The sequence below is a fragment of the Nylanderia fulva genome, unplaced genomic scaffold (genome assembly GCF_048542155.1).
Source record: "Nylanderia fulva isolate GAGA-0341 unplaced genomic scaffold, ASM4854215v1 Scaffold99, whole genome shotgun sequence".
Taxonomy (NCBI): Eukaryota; Metazoa; Arthropoda; class Insecta; order Hymenoptera; family Formicidae; genus Nylanderia; species Nylanderia fulva.
Window position 1 is genome coordinate 179,470 of NW_028191123.1, and position 19,589 is coordinate 199,058.

The following is a 19,589-nucleotide window of genomic DNA, read 5'->3' on the forward strand; positions in this document are numbered from 1 at the left end:
TTGGTCGAGAGGAATCAAGTGGAGATTGTGGCTTTAAAAATTAAAAGAGCTGACTAAATAAGTATTCGCATTATAATATATATATATATATATATATATATATATATATATGTGATGAACTATATACAGGGTGTTCCAGATTTGATAGAAAAAATAGGTATATTCTACAAGTCAAAAGAAGGTAAAATTGTTCTATAAACATATGTCCGAAAACGCACCCCTTCCCTTGAGCTACACTCCTCCAAAGTTTTTCCAAAAAATTCGAATTTTCCGTATATCGTCTAAACTTGGACTTAGAATTTTATGAAAATTAGTACCTACACATTTCCTTGTACGTTTTATTCATTTTTGTTGTCAAAAATTGAGCGGATAGTGCTCTACGTGCGAACATAGTTTGCGTAAAACTTGCCCGTAGGATGAGGCGTAGGGTACAGGTATAGGCGTCTTTATTGTTAGGTCGATTATCTCAAAAACGGTTTGTCGTATGAAAAAAATCAAAGACTCAAAAAATGCTTATTTTTGTATTTTTTGCCATAAACTGTTAATGTATTTCAAATTTATTATACATAAGTTTTGTTATATTGAAATGTATAGCCCCCCTCCCTTAAAACCCCCTTCGAAATTTTGTTAGACAATTTTTGACAACAAAAATGAATAAAACGCACAAGGAAATGTGTATGTATCAATTTTCATAAATTTTAAGTTCAAGTTTAGACAATATATAGAAAATTCGAGTTTTTGGGGAAAATTTTGGAGGGGTGTAGTTCGGGGGGGGGGGGGGGGGCGTTTCCGGACATATGTTTTGCAACGTCTTTTCCTGCTCCGAAACGCCAAATTCGGAGAGGGGAGCATTCGATTTGAATAGTCTGATCGTTAGCGTCGAAAATCGGTAACATAAGAGCGTAACTACTCGTATTTCGGTAGTTTCGGTAACTCACGATAAAGTTGGGCGCCAGGCGCATTTACATGCGCCGCAGTAGCGATAAAAACGGGACCTTAGGTATCACTTCGAAATCCGATAGGGAGTCGCGGGTCTAGATGGTTCTTATTCTATGGCTGAGAGAGAGGTATACAGAGAGACTTACACCGATTGACATGGACAGACAGATATATTTCAGACAATTATGACTAACAACTGTACATGGAATAAATATAAATTTACAATAAAATTAGCTAGAGATACGGATAACTATAATGCACAGAGGCAAAGATTTCGGTACGACGGGATCGATCCCCCGGATCGACTAATCGAATTTTCAGTAATTATGACGATATTTAACAACTTCTAACAATCTCGCGACAGTATTATAACAATTGAATATACAGGAATGCTCGGTAAACGGTTCGGTCGTTCAAACTCAGTATCTTGTGTACGCGGTATACATAGAGGTCACATAAACACGAGTCGAGGCACGGCGCGATACAAAAAAACGGTTAACGATAAGGCGACGGCAATTTCGTGACCCTCTCGCACGACTCTCTCCCCGAGTCGAAAATCTAAATAATTATCACACTCGCGGAGAACGGCTGCACGCAAATTCCGTAAATTTAATGACCAAATCATTAACAAAAAAGATCTCATGCACGGCGACCGTGACATAGAACGGTACTCGGAATATACCGATGAACAAGAATGGAAGATTCTCGCTCTCGGAACGATTGACTGTCGGCAGCACTTCTCGGAGAGAACTCGGCTCGCGAAATTCGAAGTCGGCTGGCCCCGCGGCAACGATACTTTGTTAGAGAAAAAGATCGCTCTCTCTAGCACAAGACAACACGATAACGAGACGATACGGTACTCACGGTAATTACTCTACTTTCTCGCCACCCACGGTACCAACCAACACTCACGTACGGCTACCCAAGAGGCGGCTTACAATACTTGGCGATGAAGTCCGATGTCTTTGCGGTATATAGGCCGGGATCTGGAGGCACCCTCACACGTGTATAGCTCGCCGAACAGTGAAAAGCCGGGCCTCGCGCTCCTTGGTACCTCGAGCGCCGCGCCGATTTCCCGCGCATTCCATCGATGATAGGGTCGATGGTGGAGGTCCTAGGGTCTCCCGGACTCTCCCCCTAGCCGGTGTAACTTCTCGCCGAGAGTTTTGAACGCTGAACAAGAGGATGTTCCCTCCGATATCCCAGGCTGACATTCCTCTCGCGAGACGGGCGGCAGACTGGCCCGGCCCTCCGTTCGTCCCTCTCCAGGATATGCCACGTGGTCGATACTGTTCTGAGTCCTCTCGTTATTCTATAACATGTTAATCGCATTAATATTGCGCGAGATATGTACTAAATTTCGGCCACTCGATACTTATGTGCGCGAGGTCTCGGGCTCTCTCTCACTCTCGCTCCCTCTCTCTCCATGCTGCTGGGGCATCCTGGCACATCCTGTCTCGCTTCCTCTTGCCGTACAAAATGGCTCCCGGCCGTCCTCTCGGACCGTCGTCGTCGCTCTCCTTAATAATCTCACGGCACGCACATCGACAGGCCGATGCTGCGCGTAACTCCTAGCCTCGTAAGGAAGGTTTTACAAAATACGGATCGCACCCTCCCCGATACGAGGGGCGCTCCAGACCGTCACGTCCTACCCGGTCGGGCTTTTCGCCCTTGTGACGGCGCTCCAAAGGCGTCACGTCACACCACTTACGAATTTTTATTAAATTATTTAGAAGTTTTAAGTAATTTAATTTCGAAAAGAATATTTATAATGTTGGCGATTAATGAGCTACTATTTGATATATATCATATATAAGTCAATGATATTTGATTAACAAATATTTATGAAAATATAAAATAAGATACTGGTGTCGTTATCAATGACAGATCGAGTGCATATTAGTCGGCTTGTTAGTAGGGATGGCATTTGTCAAGGCACAGTCACAGCTAGGTTACATCGTTATAAACAATCGTCGAAGAATAATTTTATGCAAAATGATTTAGTAAATAATTAATGAATGTTGTGGTATTTGTGGATTCCGAAAAAGGTTAGTAGTTTTTAGTATATAGACAAACGTTATGAATAGGTACAAGAAAACACGTATGTCCTCATTTGTGACTGGCTTAAGAAAATAGTCATAATAGTAAACTTCGCTGTTTTAAAAAAAACATAATTAACATCTACCTCCATACGTTACTAGATGAATGTGAGTTGCATTTGTAAAATAAACAGAAATATTTTCGGTGTATGCTCGAAGGAAAACTCTAGTGACAACGCTATCACTTTAGATAAGGTCACTAACTGGGACATCGTGTGTTTTGTACCGATTTGTGACCACAGTTTCGAATTATTTTTGTTCAATTAACTTATCGAGTGATTTTTTTATCAAATAGAATAAAATATTTTATTCTAATGAGGTAACTTGATTATTTATTGCTAAATAGAAAGCAACATATGATCCGATTGTAGAGCAAAAACGAGAATAATACGAAAAATCACGAGATTAATTATGAAAAATCTGTTTTATCATTATTTTTTATGGAAATTATAATAAAATGTTTTTTTCCCTATTTCCGAATTTTGATAATATTCATGAGATTTTGAATTTGGATTTATAGATTAAAAATACAATTTAGCATAATGGGTAAAATTCGAAAAAAATGGTCAGACGCAGAACTCGAAAAAGCACTCGCTGATGTTCGTTCTGGAAAGTCAGTAAATGGTATTAGCAAATTAAGTGGTATACCTAAATCAACGCTAATAGCAAAATTGAACTCTATTGACCAATTGGAAAGAGATCGGGCCCTCCAACTGTATTATCTACTGAAGAAGAGGTAATAATAGTGCGTTGGATGCTTCATCTCAGTCACAAAAACACAATTGTTTTATAACGTTGCTCATTTAATCAAACAATTCGGTCGAGAAACACCGTTTACTAATGGACAACCAGGGCATCATTGGTATGAACCATTTTTACATCGGCATCTAGAAATTTCTACTCGCGTAGCTCAAAACTTGCCTAAAAATCGAGCGTCAGTGATAGAAGATATTTTATGCGGTTGGTTCAAAGAGGTCGAACAGCATTTAGCTAAGAAGCAGTTAATAGACATCGATGGAATTCGGATATTTAATTGCGATGAGCCTGCTTTCTATTTTTGTCCAAAAGCGGAGCGTGTGCTGGTCAGAAAAGGAGATAAGGCAGTTTATAATTTTACGCAAAATGACGAGAAGGAATGCTTGACGGTGCTATTCATGACAAATGCTACAGGTGCATTAGTTTCTCTAATGATAATTTTTCCGTATGAAAGAATTCCCTACAGCATCTCGCAAAGTGTACCAAATGATTGAAGTATTGAAAAATCAGGAAACGGATAGATGACGGCCGAAACTTTCTATGAATATATAAGCAATATTTTTAAGCCATGGTTGACAGCACAGAACATTGAGAGGCCGGTTATTTTATATGTCGACGGACATTTTTCACACATGACGTTACCAGTTGCCGAGTTTTGTATGGATCATCAAATAGAACTTATCGCATTGTTCCCGAACGCAACACACCTAATTCAACCGCTTGATGTTGCTCTCTTTCGGACACTCAAATCGAGCTGGAGAGACTGCGTAAATGACTGGCGAGTGCAAAACCAGAGATATTTACGAAGAGAAGATTTTAGCCCGCTCCTCAAAATCACTATTGAACGCATAGAATTTCCAAGGGTGATAAGCAATGGTTTCAGAAAATGTGGCCTTTTCCCGTTTTCAGCCGATGTATTCCAATACAATCAATTGCTGCAGAAGAAAAAAAAATAATACGACTTCAGTGACAGTAAATTCGGAATCAGAACAGAATGCTGAAAATCATTTACTATTTTTTGAGAGTAATATCGATGAAGATTTGTTGAACAAATTCAGACATGCTAATAAAACTGGAAACTGGATAGCAAGCAACGTTGAAAACTTTGGCCTCTTCTTTTTTTGGCAAAAGATTTTGAAATTATCAAGTAATTTTAACAATTTCAACAATTTTTATTTTTTTTAATTTTCTTAACTTTTTTTTATATATTTTTATATATTATTTTTTATATACATGTATATCTTCCAAAGATTATTATTCATGAAATAAAATTGTCATTGATGACAAATGATTGGTCAATGTTCATCCAATCTGATTGAGTTTGTTAGATAACTTTTTTTTCAAAGTTTAATTACTTAAATTAAGCTTTAAGGCTTCTGGATACTCGCCGTGGAACTCTAAATTTCGACGGTAGCGACATCAGGCGGATTATAGTTCTGTCTCTTTCTCTAAGCGAGAAATGACAGCCCGAAAGATTCTTGCGTGGCATTTCGTTATTATTCACGCTAGTTTTGTGACGTATGGTGTATACGTCAAATCCGTAAAAGACTTCGAAAACTAAGATTAGCGAGGAATTCTAATCGTGGAAAGAACTTTTCCACTCCTTTCGGCAATGTTAAACCGTGTATTTTCCTGCATAATGTTTTCGAAGTCTTTTAGGTGTGTACTAAAGCAAACTAAAGTGTAGTTTTAGTCGAATATTTTTTTATTTAGAAATGCCACGCAAGAATTCTTAGCGTGTCATTTCTCGCCTCTGACGTCACAGTTAAATATGGCTGCGGCAACAATCCAGAAGCCTTAAAAAAGTATCAATTAAACAGATTTGATTCGATTGCGATGGGATAAAAATTGACTCAATCGTGCGTTATCTGTTTGATTTGTTTTTAAAATCAATTTGTTTTTCAATTCGTATTTTAAATTTTTAAGGAGGCCCTTCCAGTATTCCAAATACTAAAGGTTCTAATTCTACCGACCAAATTATTGACGTTCTTGTCATGAATGACTCAAATCAAAGTCTTGACCCCAACACAACACTTGTTTTTTAGAATCTAATTTCGATATTGCATTCGTCGATTGTATAAATAATTCGGAGCATCAAGGCATGAAAGGAGAGGAAAACATTCCGCTGTTAAAGAATCCTGAAGATAAATCGACAGATGAACTCTCTCAAGAACACCTCAGTCTTCAGTTTACAAATGACTCGATTGATGCCGAAGCAAATAAAGCTGAGAAGAAAAGGCAAGAAACTGAGAAGAAAAGACAAGAAGCAGAAAAAAAAAAGAAAAAGCAAAAATTACAACAAGCTGAGAAAGCCACAAAAAATAATAAATCAAATAGGAAAAATGAACGCGGAAAATAATGTGCATAATATTTTGTTTATTTTGTTTTCTCTGATTCTCTATTTAAGATTACTTAAGATTTAAAATACGAAAAAATAATTTTCTATTCATGAATACTATAAATAAAACGTTTATATGAAAATATAGCTTAATATTATAACTTTTTTTATTTATTTATGTTAAGTATATTCTTCCTCAATTTCAATCTCTAAGTTGTATAAGTATAAGTAGCGAGAAAATTAATCGGTCACTAAATGGTACATTCGATCTGATGCACCGATCACTAACTGGGACAAACGGCGGTCACAAATAGGATCAAAATTAAATCAGGCGGTCACTAATGCGTACATTTACATAACATACAATTTCTCTACTGATATTTATTAGATTATGTTTGAAATTAAAATAAAACAAGTTTTTCAATATTAAAATAATAAATCTTGAATTTGATATAATTGTTTTTTTATTTAAATCACTCTAGAATATTTTACTTTCTTATTAACCTATGCGAGAATCTTAAGCGGGGAGCACACACTCTTGCATAAGCGCATAAGCATATGCATAAGAAAATCGATTGGTAGAATTTCTTATGCATACGTTCATGGCCCAATCAAGATTCTTATGTTTACGCTTATACGCCTATGCAAAACTGTGTGCTCCTCGCTTTACATGGTCACAAATAGGGACATTTACTTTATGTTCATTTTATGCATGGAATGTAAAACAAAACTTTCTGGCTATTTATGGCAGAAACCTAAACAAAATGCTGACATAATATTCGAATTTAATTTAAGGGGAGGTTCTGGTCAAAATCGATCAAAAAAGAATTTTTTTTGTTGCTTTATTTTCATTCTTTGGGTCTTGAAAATGTGTAGGCAAAAGGATATTTTCATATCTAATTTATTTATTTATTTATTTTTCTTCGTCAAACTTTAAACGCGTTTTTCTCGAAACATCTTTTTTTTGCGCGCAGCACGATTCCGCTTCAACGACTGAACCGATTTTGATGTTTGACGGCTCAAATTAAAGCTTATTCAATTTAGGGGGCCTTTAGGAAGCGTTTTTTTCAAAAAAAAATTTTTTAATATTTTTTTTAACGTTAAAGCCAAAAAAAAAATAAGAAAAACAGGTTTTTTTTTCAAATGGCCGCCATTTTTTTTTAAAAATCGGAAATTTATAAGGCCCCCCGAATTTCATCTAGTTTAAGAATATTTTTCGTTTCAAATCACTTGGCAGGGCTGTAGAGTGCTTGGCGCACATTCATTATCGCCGCGCACGGCTTTCTTTAGTGAGGGCTGGAGCCACCATTTTTAATTATTTTTGCTCGACAAAATTTTGTATGATTCGTCAAATATGTACTAATAAATGCCACAAACAGTTTTTTCAAAAAAGATTTACGTTCGCTCAAAAAAAAATTCCTGAAATTACGTTAATTTTCGAGCCTTTGGACCAGAACCTCCCCTTAAAAAATGTTCAACCAGAATTTTTACATAAAAAGAAGCGCCAATTAAAGGGACATTTACGACAGAAAGTAGCAATTATTAGATAATGAAGAAGACGCTAGCACATGGAGAACAAATGAAGCTAAAAATTTAATAAACAGGCGATTTTATTCTACCTACATTATGTAGCGCCACAGTATTACGAAAAGCTACAATAAAAATTAGATCGTTGTCTAGAATGGTAGTATTGCGATTCAATCTTTAATTTAAATTTAGTTAAATATGAATCTCTTGCGGGCATTATACGGGATATACTTGGCCTATTTTTTTGTTATAGACAGAGGAGCAGAAATTGTTTTTAAAATAATTATAAATCAAAATTTGAATAGCTATTTAACGGCGCGACGGGCAGTTTTGATTAAAACTCATTAACAATGAAAAAAGTCCTCATATTTATTTATATTAATGTGTCTTTTAGTAACAGAAACAACTAGCAATTCTGTTTTCTAAATGGTATCGACAGAACAAGATGTTTCAATGATTTCTTACTTTTTTCTCAATTTTAGCGGACGGTGCACTTTCATCGCGAGTGGATTTTAGTAAGGCTCTCATTATGGCAATTATAAAAGCATTTACAAATTGCGCAGATACACATACTTATTTGCAAATGTTATGTAACATTATTTTAGAAAAAAGGAAAAACTGCCTATAGTTATTATGTAAGATTAGACGTTAATCATTTTATTAGTATGGTTGCAAGATGGGACTGCCTTCGCGGTAAAGTGACAAAAATTTACCAATTTTATATACGAAGTATTGGCCATCTTAACAAAATGACCAATTTACAAAGTATAAAATCATTATTAATATATAATAGTTGTCGCTTTGATCGAAAATATAGGTTGTGACAAAAATTTCAATCTGCTTCGTTCAAAACATCATTTGCGATCAATCAACGATGTCATTAAATAAACGTCGATCGAAGATTCCATGAAAGATCTTATCGAGAAAGAGAATGCAGAGGAAGCATCTTTTGATGATCCAGAGAATAGATGGACGGAATGGACAAAAGATATTTTGGAGTCGACAAAAATTATTGCAGCGGAACCTGCATCTGGTTCCATTGTAAATGCATTTTATAATCCGCAAATTACGATAAAATTGAAAAATTTACATATCTACCCTTGTGAACAGGTATCATACGTTCCCAGTGCAATAAAATAATAGCAACATCCTCAGTCGTCAAAGCAGCATTCGCAGATTTAAAACACCGGACATTTAAAGGTGAACTGCCAATGTGAATTGATAAATTCGTTATCAAACATATTGATTCTTTAAAAGGCAAGACTTTGTTAGTGCTTGCTAATGAACATGTAGAATGCAAAAATGCTACAGTAAAAAAAGAAGAAAACATGTGGGATGTTGGCAAAAATTAGAGAAGATTAACCAAAAAGGAATCCAGTACCGAAATTAATGAAGTCGATAGAGATGAAAAAGATCAGAAAGGTAAAAAAAGAAAATCAACTTACTTAGATGACCGCTCAGATTGGGATCACATGCCAACTCTAGAAAAAATAACGATCCCTCTCTTAAAAAATGGCAGTTTACTTAAAGAGTTTCGTTGCGGAGATCACTTCATCGTGGTTCGTGAGATTTGCTTGCTCAAGTAATAATAAACGCAACAGTCACAAATTCCACTTATGCCAACATTATAATTAGTAAAAATAATAATTTCTGCAATTTTACGAAAAGTATTTTACTTATAAGTAAGAACATTACAAATAGTAATTATCAAAAATTCTTAGTAATATATATGTTTCATTATTTGAAATAAAACTCTATGGAAGAAATGTTATGCATTTAAATGCAAACTGCATTTAAAACTGTATTTCATGCTGTTATATTATGTAGCAACGCTGTGAATCAATTAATATATCAGCTCAAATATTACATATTACATATTAGATTTTTAATAAATAGTGTTGACTTACTTCTGTGTCACGACCATAACACTTATTTAAAAAATTATTTCTTTTTAAATGACATAATCACAATGTGTACTTTTTAAGAAACAAATCGATATCTGTATCTCGCAATGTCGGCGCGCTGTATATATACCCAATTCCTAAGATGACGTAGACAATTTTTCTAAAATATCAAAATAAGAACCGTCAAGATTCAAGAGAAAAAATTCATAGCGATACCATATATTGAAAGAATCTCAGAATTAGTAGCATCAGAATTAAAGAAATCGAATATAACAGTAGGATACAGATGTCTAAAAAAATTAAATAGAGTCATAAAAACACAAAAAGACAGAGATAAGCTCCAACATAATTCGGGGGTCATATACAAGATATCGTGTAATAATTGTGATGCTACATATGTAGGACAAACGAAAAGACAATTAGGCACAAGAGTAAATGAACATAAAAATTATATTAGATTGGATTCTGCAAGACACTCGGTGGTTTCTGATCATATTGTAAAGTTTAAACATAATTTCAATTGGAACGACACAAAAATCCTAGATTACAAAAGGTTGATATCAGAAATGATACACATTAAAGAAGAAAAAAACAGTATCAACCTAAAAAAGGACACCGAGAGTCTTGACAATTCTTATTTTGATATTTTAGAAAAATTGTCTACGTCATCTTAGGAATTGGGTATATATACAGCGCGCCGACATTGCGAGATACAGATATCGAATTGTTTTTTAAAAAAAGTACACATTGTAATTATGTCATTTAAAAAGAAATAATTTTTTAAATAAGTGTTATGGTCGTGACACAGAAGTAAGTCAACACTATTTATTAAAAATCTAATATGTAATATGTAATATTTGAGCTGATATATTAATTGATTCACAGCGTTGCTACATAATATAACAGCATGAAATACAGAAATCTGACGCTTTAACTCAAGCCAACAAAACATGAATTTTGTACTGCGTTCTTCACATTATAATTCCATAAATGTTGTATTTATAATAAGTTCGATCTAACTAAATGATTTAATTTTTTGACATATTAGCATAGAAATAATGATATTGAAAAAGACTGTCGTACAGTCGAAACCTTTATTTTTTGTAACATTATATTATGACGTAAAATAATAAAAAATTTTTTTTAATTAATATCTTATAAGCTCGTTAAGTTGGCCTTTTATTGTATCACATATTTTAATTGTATACGAGCCGAAGTTTAATTTATAATATATATAGGAAATATAATACTTGTAATAATGAAAATGTACGAAACATTTCAGTATTTCCTATTAATGTAAACATATATTATTACAAAACGGATTTTTCGAAATACAAAATGCTATATTATATATGAATAAAAAAAGAAAGTTGAAATGCAAATCAAAAAATACTACGGAAGTGACGAATTGTGGGATCCTTATTTCTCCTGTGCGCGCGCGTGCGCACGCACGCACGCACACTGTATATATATAATGTTATCGCTGATTTAATTTCATTTTATGAAGTATATAGCATCCGTAAAATTCAACAATCGTTTTCTAGGCTTAATTCGTCAACACTATTTTTAAAATTAATAAAAGGATCTTTAGAACTCTTTGCATTTAGAACTTTAAAAAAATTAGTTTTTTAAAAGATGAAGTGCCAATTTCACAGAGGTCATTTTAATGTTCAGACTCGAGCACGCCAAGTTTTTGTTTGTTACTTTAATTCTTTCAATACCGGTTCTAAATTATTTTGATTTATACTATACTACAAATGATAACATTATTCTTAAGAATACAAAGGTGATTCAGTAATAAATTTTATTCATTGTCAGATTATACCAATCTGCAAAAAATTAATACATTATATACATATATTGATGACTGACATCAAGTAACAGTATGAGTCAGTATGACTTGATTTTATATTTATTTTTGAACTGCATATGTATTTCTTAACTTTATTATATGTATTTCTTAACTTTATAAATATATTTTTAACTTTATTTTGTGTCTTTTTAAAACATACTTTTGCTACAAAAATTTTTACAAAGGTGCATTTTTTACAATGAATTTGAAATGAGGCATTTACATACAATGTCGAATTTTATATATACTAGCAACACAAGCACGTGCTTTGCGCGCGCCATTAATATTATTTTAATTTTTTTATCACACATATATCGCGAGACTTTCTGTGCAACTGATTTTTAGACTTCTTAAATAAATTAAATCTTAAATAATTTTTAGACTTTTTTTTATGCGAACTGTCAATTTGCAAATAACCGTAAATTAACACAAATGACAGCTGCTCAAGGCATGAACTGAGCGCATTGAAAGAACCAGTCAGCATCACGGAAAAAGGGCAACAATTAAAGCGTCACGTGCCTTTTTTCAAATAGAACTTGGCGTGTTTTTTCCTATTAGTGGGTATTTTCTATTTTTTAATGCCTGTTACCTGGCATTGTGCAAGGGCCTTTATAGTAGCGGCACTACTAACCTAACCTAACCTAATCTCTGACGTTAGATCATTTTTTAATACTTGACGTTCATCATTTTTTAATACTTGGTTGCTACCGCTTTGCTTCGATAAGATGAATAAATAAATATGCAGTTGACAAATAAATATGACTTTGTAATAAGATGATAAATGGCATGTGTGGGCAAAATATATTTTGTACACACAAAGTATAATTTATATTCGTTAATCTACTTTGGTTATATTCTACTTGGTTAATCTACATAAGTTACATTATTCATTAATCTTTATACGTGGATTGCTCATGATTTCATGATTAGTGCATAATATATATTGATCATTTATGTAAGTAAATCTTATTATATATGCAAGTTATTGTTCTTTTTTAAATAAAAAAAGTTTGTTTTCTTTTTATTTGTAAGTATTCAAATATATATATTATATATGCGACATTCCATATCAAATCAACAACTTTTTCGCCCGACCATTTTTTATTTTCTTCATTTTTTTATCTTTTTGTATCTATTAAAAGTAGCTTCCATGAATTTTTTTAGATTTTTTTCTTTATTAATTTCCGAGTTATATTGTTATTGATAATGTAATAATGTTATTGATAATGTAATTAATTCCATTTAAAAACTAAATATGTATTTTGGCGGCTGTATCGTCTGCTCGATACAGTGTGATATCGTCTGCAAAGGGTATTGTGTGAAGCGAGAAAAAGACAGTTGAGTCTTTAAGATAGATAAGATTATGTATAATACCAATCAATCAATATAATATTTCTCAGCAAAAATATTATTTCTTTGTGCAATTATTCAACATATATTTATTTTTAAAAACATTGATTTTTTGAATTTAAAAAATTTTAAATATTTATTACTTAAAGAAAAATAAATATCTTGTCATTAAGAAGGTAGTCATTTTGTTTATCTTTGAATGTATTTTTTAAATAAAATATTTAAATAATTAAATAAGAAAATGTAATGGTGTTTTAGTCAATTTTAACCGAAATTTTTTTTCCTCAATGAAATTCCTTCGATTTCTTTCATAAAAATGTATAACATTTTAAACTTTAAAAAAAATTTTTGAGCTATTGGCGAACAGAGGAATCAAATATTTTTTATTTTTAAGGTCTTTTTCGAATTTTTTTTCAAAAATCGCATTTTTTGGTTGTTTACACATTATTTTGATTTAAAAAAATTAATAAGCAGTCATTTTGAAAAGTCAGGAAAAATTTAAATATTTGTAATTTTTAACGATTTTTGCTATTTTTTCGAAAATAGTGTGTCAGGCAACTCCCATTAATATACTTAAAATAAAAGATATTAATGCAATCAAATGTATTTTATTGGAAAGTAGTACATGAAAACAATTTTTGTTGTTAATTTACATAGTTTAAATAATTAATAAATTTAATTATTAATATATGATTTTATTATTAATATAAGTACGTATGGCACGTCAATGTTCGGCGGATTATTATTATATATGTGTTTTTATGTACTAATTTCTAATAAAATACGTTTGATTGCATTAATATCTTTTATTTTAAGAGTGTTCTCCTTAATCAAAGTTGCCTAAACAGCTGATAAACATTATTTTCGAAAAAATAGCAAAAATCTTTAAAAATTACAAATATTGGAATTTTTTTCCTGACTTTTCGAAATAAGTGCTTATTAATTTTGTAAATATTAATTTTTTTTAAATCGAAATAATGTGTAAACAACCAAAAATTTTTTTTTTTTTTTAAATTCGAAAAATGGCCTTAAAAAATCGAAAATATTTGTATCCCCTTTTCGCCAATAGCTCAAAAATTTTTTTTGAAGTTTAAAATGTTATACATTTTTATGAAAAAAATCGAAGGGATCTCATTAAAAAAAACTAAATAATTTTGGTCAAAATTGACTGAAACACCATTAAATTTTCTTTTTTTAATTATTTCAATATTTTATTTGAAAAATACATTCAAAAACAAAAAATGACTACCTTATTAATGACAATATATTTATTTTTCTTTAAGTTATAAATATTTGAAATTTTTTAAATTCAAGAAAATCAATGTTTAGAAATATATAACTCGGAAATTAATACAGAAAAAATCTAAAAAAATTTATGGAAGTTACTTTCAATAGATACAAAAAGTTAAAACAATGAAGTAAATAAAAAATGGTCGGGGAAAAAAGTCGTTGATCTGGTATGGAATGCCTCATATATAATATCAAAATAATATGAAACATATGTATATTGCAGTAAATTTTTTTAATTAGAAAAAGCAATCTATTTCTTACGTAACTTTTCTTCCCTTATAGAAATTTGTTACTAGTAAGTCTAAATAATCACTTATTTTGAGTACTTAAGTAAGTGATTATTTGGTAACTTACTAGTGATAAATCACTTATTTCGAATATTTAAATTACTGTATATCAGTAATTTAAATACTCAAAATAAGTAAATTTTTGAACTTACTAGTGATAAATTGTTATAAGGGTTTTATCTTATTTATTATATTGGCCCCATAACAACGAGAGTATCATATGTGCACAAAAAAGATGTGTCACCAGTGTGCGCGCATTTAAAAGAAAACCGATTTATTCTTTTGCGATTTGTATAAAAATTGGTATAATATATTATGGTTTTTTAGGTCGCTGAATCTAAATATCATATTAGAATTTGAAAATAGCGGCTCCAATATAGCAGATCAAAATTTGAAAAAATAGTTAGATTATATTTTATTACAAAAATGAGTACATCAAAAATTATTGAGGTCACTAAATCAAAATATATCTGAATGTGGTTATTATAAATAGCAGATCAAACTTTGTTAAAAAAAAATTATATAAAAATAATTTATTTAAACTTTAATATTATAAAAATCTCTCCTCCAATTTTAAAGTCGACCAGACTGGCAATAATTTATTTTAAATAATTAGTTTAATTTACAACGTTTCGGCTGTCATTGTAGCCCTTTTCAAGTAATCTATAAACAATTATATACATATAAATATACTCTTAATGCGCTTAATCATACAAATAATTATAAATTTACAAAAATATATATGTTTACATACCAGATTAATACAATAAATCATATTTACAGCAAACCCCCGACAAAATTAACCATTGTTTTGATGAACAATGTATAACTGACAGAAGTAAGCCCGAAATAAATAGATGTTGACTGTTAGCAGAAAACTTAGTCACTACGCGTTGAGGAAATAGAAAACCAAAGTACTGTGTCTTTCGCAATTTTTAAACCGTCAATACAAAGTCAAATACATAAATAAATAAATAAATAAATAAATAAATATGTAACATGTGACAATATAATATATTAAATAGCTTCAAGAACGCGATCATAAATCCCACTGAAATTCTCCGTATCTTTTTGTAAATTAATGCTTTTTCTTTGGTTTTTTATATAGAACATTTCTGCTATTTCTCTTTTTCTTGTTTGTTTTTCTTGATGCAGAATCACAGGAGAATCTCAACGGAACTCATGATCGTTGCAAGTCCGATGCAAACTAACAACTGAGTGTGATGTGTCTTTTTTGATGTTATTTTTATGTTCCTTAATACGTGTTTCTAAATGTCGCTTTGTTTGTCCAATATATGTAGAGTCACAATTCGCGCATTCGATCTTATAGACGACATCGGTTCTTTTTAGGTTATCAATACTATCTTTTCCTCTTTTTATCAAAGTGTCTAATTTTTTTGGAACGGTATATAATACACCGATTCCATTTTTGTTTATGCAACGAGTAATAATTTCGCTCAAATCTCTAATATACGGCAACACTATAACATTTCGTGTATCAAATTTATCTCGATTAGACGCACCAAAATTACCACAAATTGATCACGCGTAGTGACTAAGTTTTCTGCTAACAGTCAACATCTATTTATTTCGGGCTTACTTCTGTCAGTTATACATTGTTCATCAAAACAATGGTTAATTTTGTCGGGGTTTGCTGTAAATATGATTTATTGTATTAATCTGGTATGTAAACATATATATTTTTGTAAATTTATAATTATTTGTATGATTAAGCGCATTAAGAGTATATTTATATGTATATAATTGTTTATAGATTACTTGAAAAGGGCTGCAATGACAGCCGAAACGTTGTAAATTAAACTAATTATTTAAAATAAATTATTGCCAGTCTGGTCGACTTTAAAATTGGAGGAGAGATTTTCATTATTTATTACTGGCGACTCTTAAGGATTATCATTTATTTAATATTATATATCAATATTTTAGATCCGCTATTTTGAATTTGATGTCACATATTCGGATTCAGCGACTTCAAATACCTTAAATACCTTTTGATACGACAATTATTACGAAAATCTAAAAAACTTTTTTTTATATACTGATGACACGAAAATCTCATTTTTGCGAAGAGGTTAAGAGTCATCTTATCCGCATATGGGGGTTAGATTATGAAATTAATGTTTTTAAAAAAAGAACCTCATTTTATAAAATCTTCTCTATAATTTATATTTATTAATTTTTCAATAATTAGATGATAAGCAAGACTTTAATAAATCGCTAAAAAATAAATCATTATTTTTACGTCATTGTACAAATTAAAAAAAATCAACAAATCTTAAAGTCACGTTACATCTCTTTTTTTCTTTCTACATTTATCATGCAATGTTTTAACCAATTTAGAGTATGCTTTATTTTTTTATTATTAACAACTGTAAAACTGTTAGAACTATGATTATTCGGGCGACACGCGAGTGTCTACAAATTGTCTCTCCCTGGACTTACGGCTCCATCTATTGGACATACATGTAATCACACGAGACCGTCGCCACTCTTCCTCCTTTTTTACTAATATCCTTTGTGTCACTTTACAGTAGTGAGCTACGCGCTTTTTCTGTACGTTTACTAAATAAAGTATAGTGTAATCAATACAGCCTCCTCTTCACTCGTATCACGACCACTTCCACTAATCCATTTCCAACAGGTTATGGGACCAGAAATACGGGAAATGTCGAAAAGAGAGAACTAGAAAGAAATATGCCAGTGAGAGTGAGGTTAATCACACAAGTCTTGTGTTTCTGTGAAGCAAGATGGCCTCGTCAAATTCAGTGAGAATAGAGCCGTTGAACAAAAGTAATTACAACACTTGGAAGATACAAATGAAAGCGATACTCAGGAAAAGTAAGGCATAATTCTATCGATCAGCCCGTCCGAACTTAAACAGATAAAAGGACGCGATACATCGAATGACGTCTGAAAGAAGTTGGAATCTATATATCAATCGCGAGAACCAGCCAGGCGGCCCTATTAAAACGGTTAGTATTATATAGAACAAGTAACAACGAAGATATGCACGAACACTTTCGCGATTTCTTTGACACAATTGACAGATTGAATTCGATGGATGTAAACATTGATCCGAATTTATTATGCGTATTGCTTCTATGCAGCTTGCCTCCTAGTTTCAAGAGTTTTTGTTGCGCGATCGAGACTCGTGACAAATTACCTACGCCGGAAGATCTACGCGTGAAGATCACGGAAGAAGGGGACTTGCGAAAGCATGCGGTTTTCGTCACTGAATCGAACACAATGTACGTGAAAAAACGAAATGAAAATCGAAAGAAGATTAAAGAAGGCAAGGATGGACAGAAGAACACTAAAAAATTCAAGTATAAATGTCATCGCTGTCGAAAGGTGGGACACAAAGCCGTGAATTGTCCCGAATCGAAGGGAAATAGCAAAAAGGAAAGTCCTACCGGCAAAGTGACCTTGTACGCATGCGCGAATGACCCGACCAAGCTAGTAACGTTCGGCGCGAAAGAAGCGACGCATGCCGGAAACTAGTGTCTCGACAGTGGTTGTACTACCCACTTATGTAGTAGCTCGAGTAATTTTACTGAATACGTGGAGACAGACATTGATAAATTAAATCTCGTCAGCAGTGCATCCACGGTAGTGAAAGCAAAAGGGATTGTGTCTATCACCGCGAAAATAAACGGACAGTCAAAAAGAGTGAAGATCGACGGCGCGTTACACGTACCCGATTTACGAATAAATTTATTATTGGTCGATAAAATTACTGATAAAATATTTAAGGTAATCTTCGATAAAAAGTCGGCTGTCATCGTCGATAATAGCGGTAATTCTGTGCTAGAAGCTTTTCGAACGAACGGTTTATACTATCTACGCGAAAGACACGAATGCAATACTACTACGGAAGAAAAATCGATTCGAGGCAAATCAGGACTTAATTCTATTGAAACCTGGCACCAAAGAATGAGACATTTAAATATCAAAGATCTCTTAGAAGGCCACCGTACCAGAAATATACAAGGAATTAATCTTCAGACATCGAACGAAGAATATGACTGCGATATTACTGCGCGTGGAAAGATGACCAGGGCACCATTTTCTAACAAGAGCAATAGGAAAACAGAATTGTTGGAAATAATTCACGCTGACTTATTTCCAACAATTCTGTTTTTCTATTGCTCTTGTTAGAAAATGGTGCCCTGGTCATCTTTCCGCGCGCAGTAATATCGCAGTCATATTCTTCGTTCGATCTCAACAGTCTTGACTCAACAGTCAAACGGAAAGGCTAAATATTTCGCGACGTTTATAAACGATCACTCACGTACGTATAAAGTTTGTATGTTCAAAACAAAAGACGAAATTTTAGAGGCCTTCAAGAATTTCAAGTCGTTTATAGAGAATCAGACAGGAAAAAGAATCAAATACTTACAGTATAATGGTAATGCATTTTGCAACCAGGCATTCGATGATTTTCTCCAAGACAACGGTATCGGGCGAAGAGTAACGGTCACGCACACCCCTGAACAAAATAGTACGGCTGAGCGGAAAAACCGAACGCTCGTCGAGCCGGCAAGATGCCTTCTAATCCAATCCGGACTATCGAAATCATTTTGGGCAGAAGCCATAAACACCAAATTATATTAGAAATAGATGTCCATCTAAAAGTTTGGGTGGCAAAACACCGCACAAAATATTAAAAGGATCAACACCAACCGTAAAATATTTCAAAGAATTCGGTTGCGAAGTTTTCACATTAAACAGGCAGCCCAACAAAGACAAATTCGAAGCACAATCGAAAAGAGAAATATTCGTCGGATACTCAGATCACTCTAAGGCGTACAGAATATGGCTTTCCGACGAACAAAGGATCGACATCGCACGAGATGTAAAATTTATCGAACGATTCAAAAGTGAGACGAAAATAAGAGTCGATGATGAAGTGCTCGAGAAAGCTAAAGTCGGATCCTAATTATTTCGAACTATTTATCGATCCCAAAGAGGATGAAATGATTCCGGAAGTCGATGACGCAGTTAACGAATCCGACGTAGACGAAGCAGAAGAGAAAGTAGATAATTTCTTAGAAGACGAGCCGAGGGACATTTAGAAGCGCGGACCGGGCAGGCCTAGGAAGATAAGAACCGGACTTAGAGGCAGACCCGCGAAACAATACGTCGTATACAACAACGAAGAAAGTGACGAGGAAGACGACACATACCATGATGCAGAATTTGCGTGCATGACGAAAATACCACTCA

The 19,589-nt window shown here is 32.8% G+C and overlaps 1 protein-coding gene and 1 pseudogene across 11 annotated transcripts in view; one reads left to right on the forward strand and one right to left on the reverse strand.

The window, feature by feature from the left end:
* The window catches only part of magu (SPARC related modular calcium binding-like protein magu), a 202,282-nt gene that overhangs the window by 171,349 nt on the left and 11,344 nt on the right, over window positions 1-19,589 (reverse strand). The window contains exon 2 of one of the 11 annotated variants that reach the window (XM_085490163.1): window positions 9,105-9,140. The exons of 9 other annotated variants lie outside the window; for them this stretch is intronic. The gene's annotated coding sequence lies outside the window, so the exon portion shown is untranslated. Of the gene's footprint in view, window positions 1-1,877; window positions 2,642-9,104; window positions 9,141-19,589 lie in introns of those variants that run through there. One more of the 11 variants, XM_085490164.1, reaches the window with a different exon arrangement.
* On the forward strand, window positions 3,581-17,864 carry LOC146719417 (uncharacterized; annotated as a pseudogene).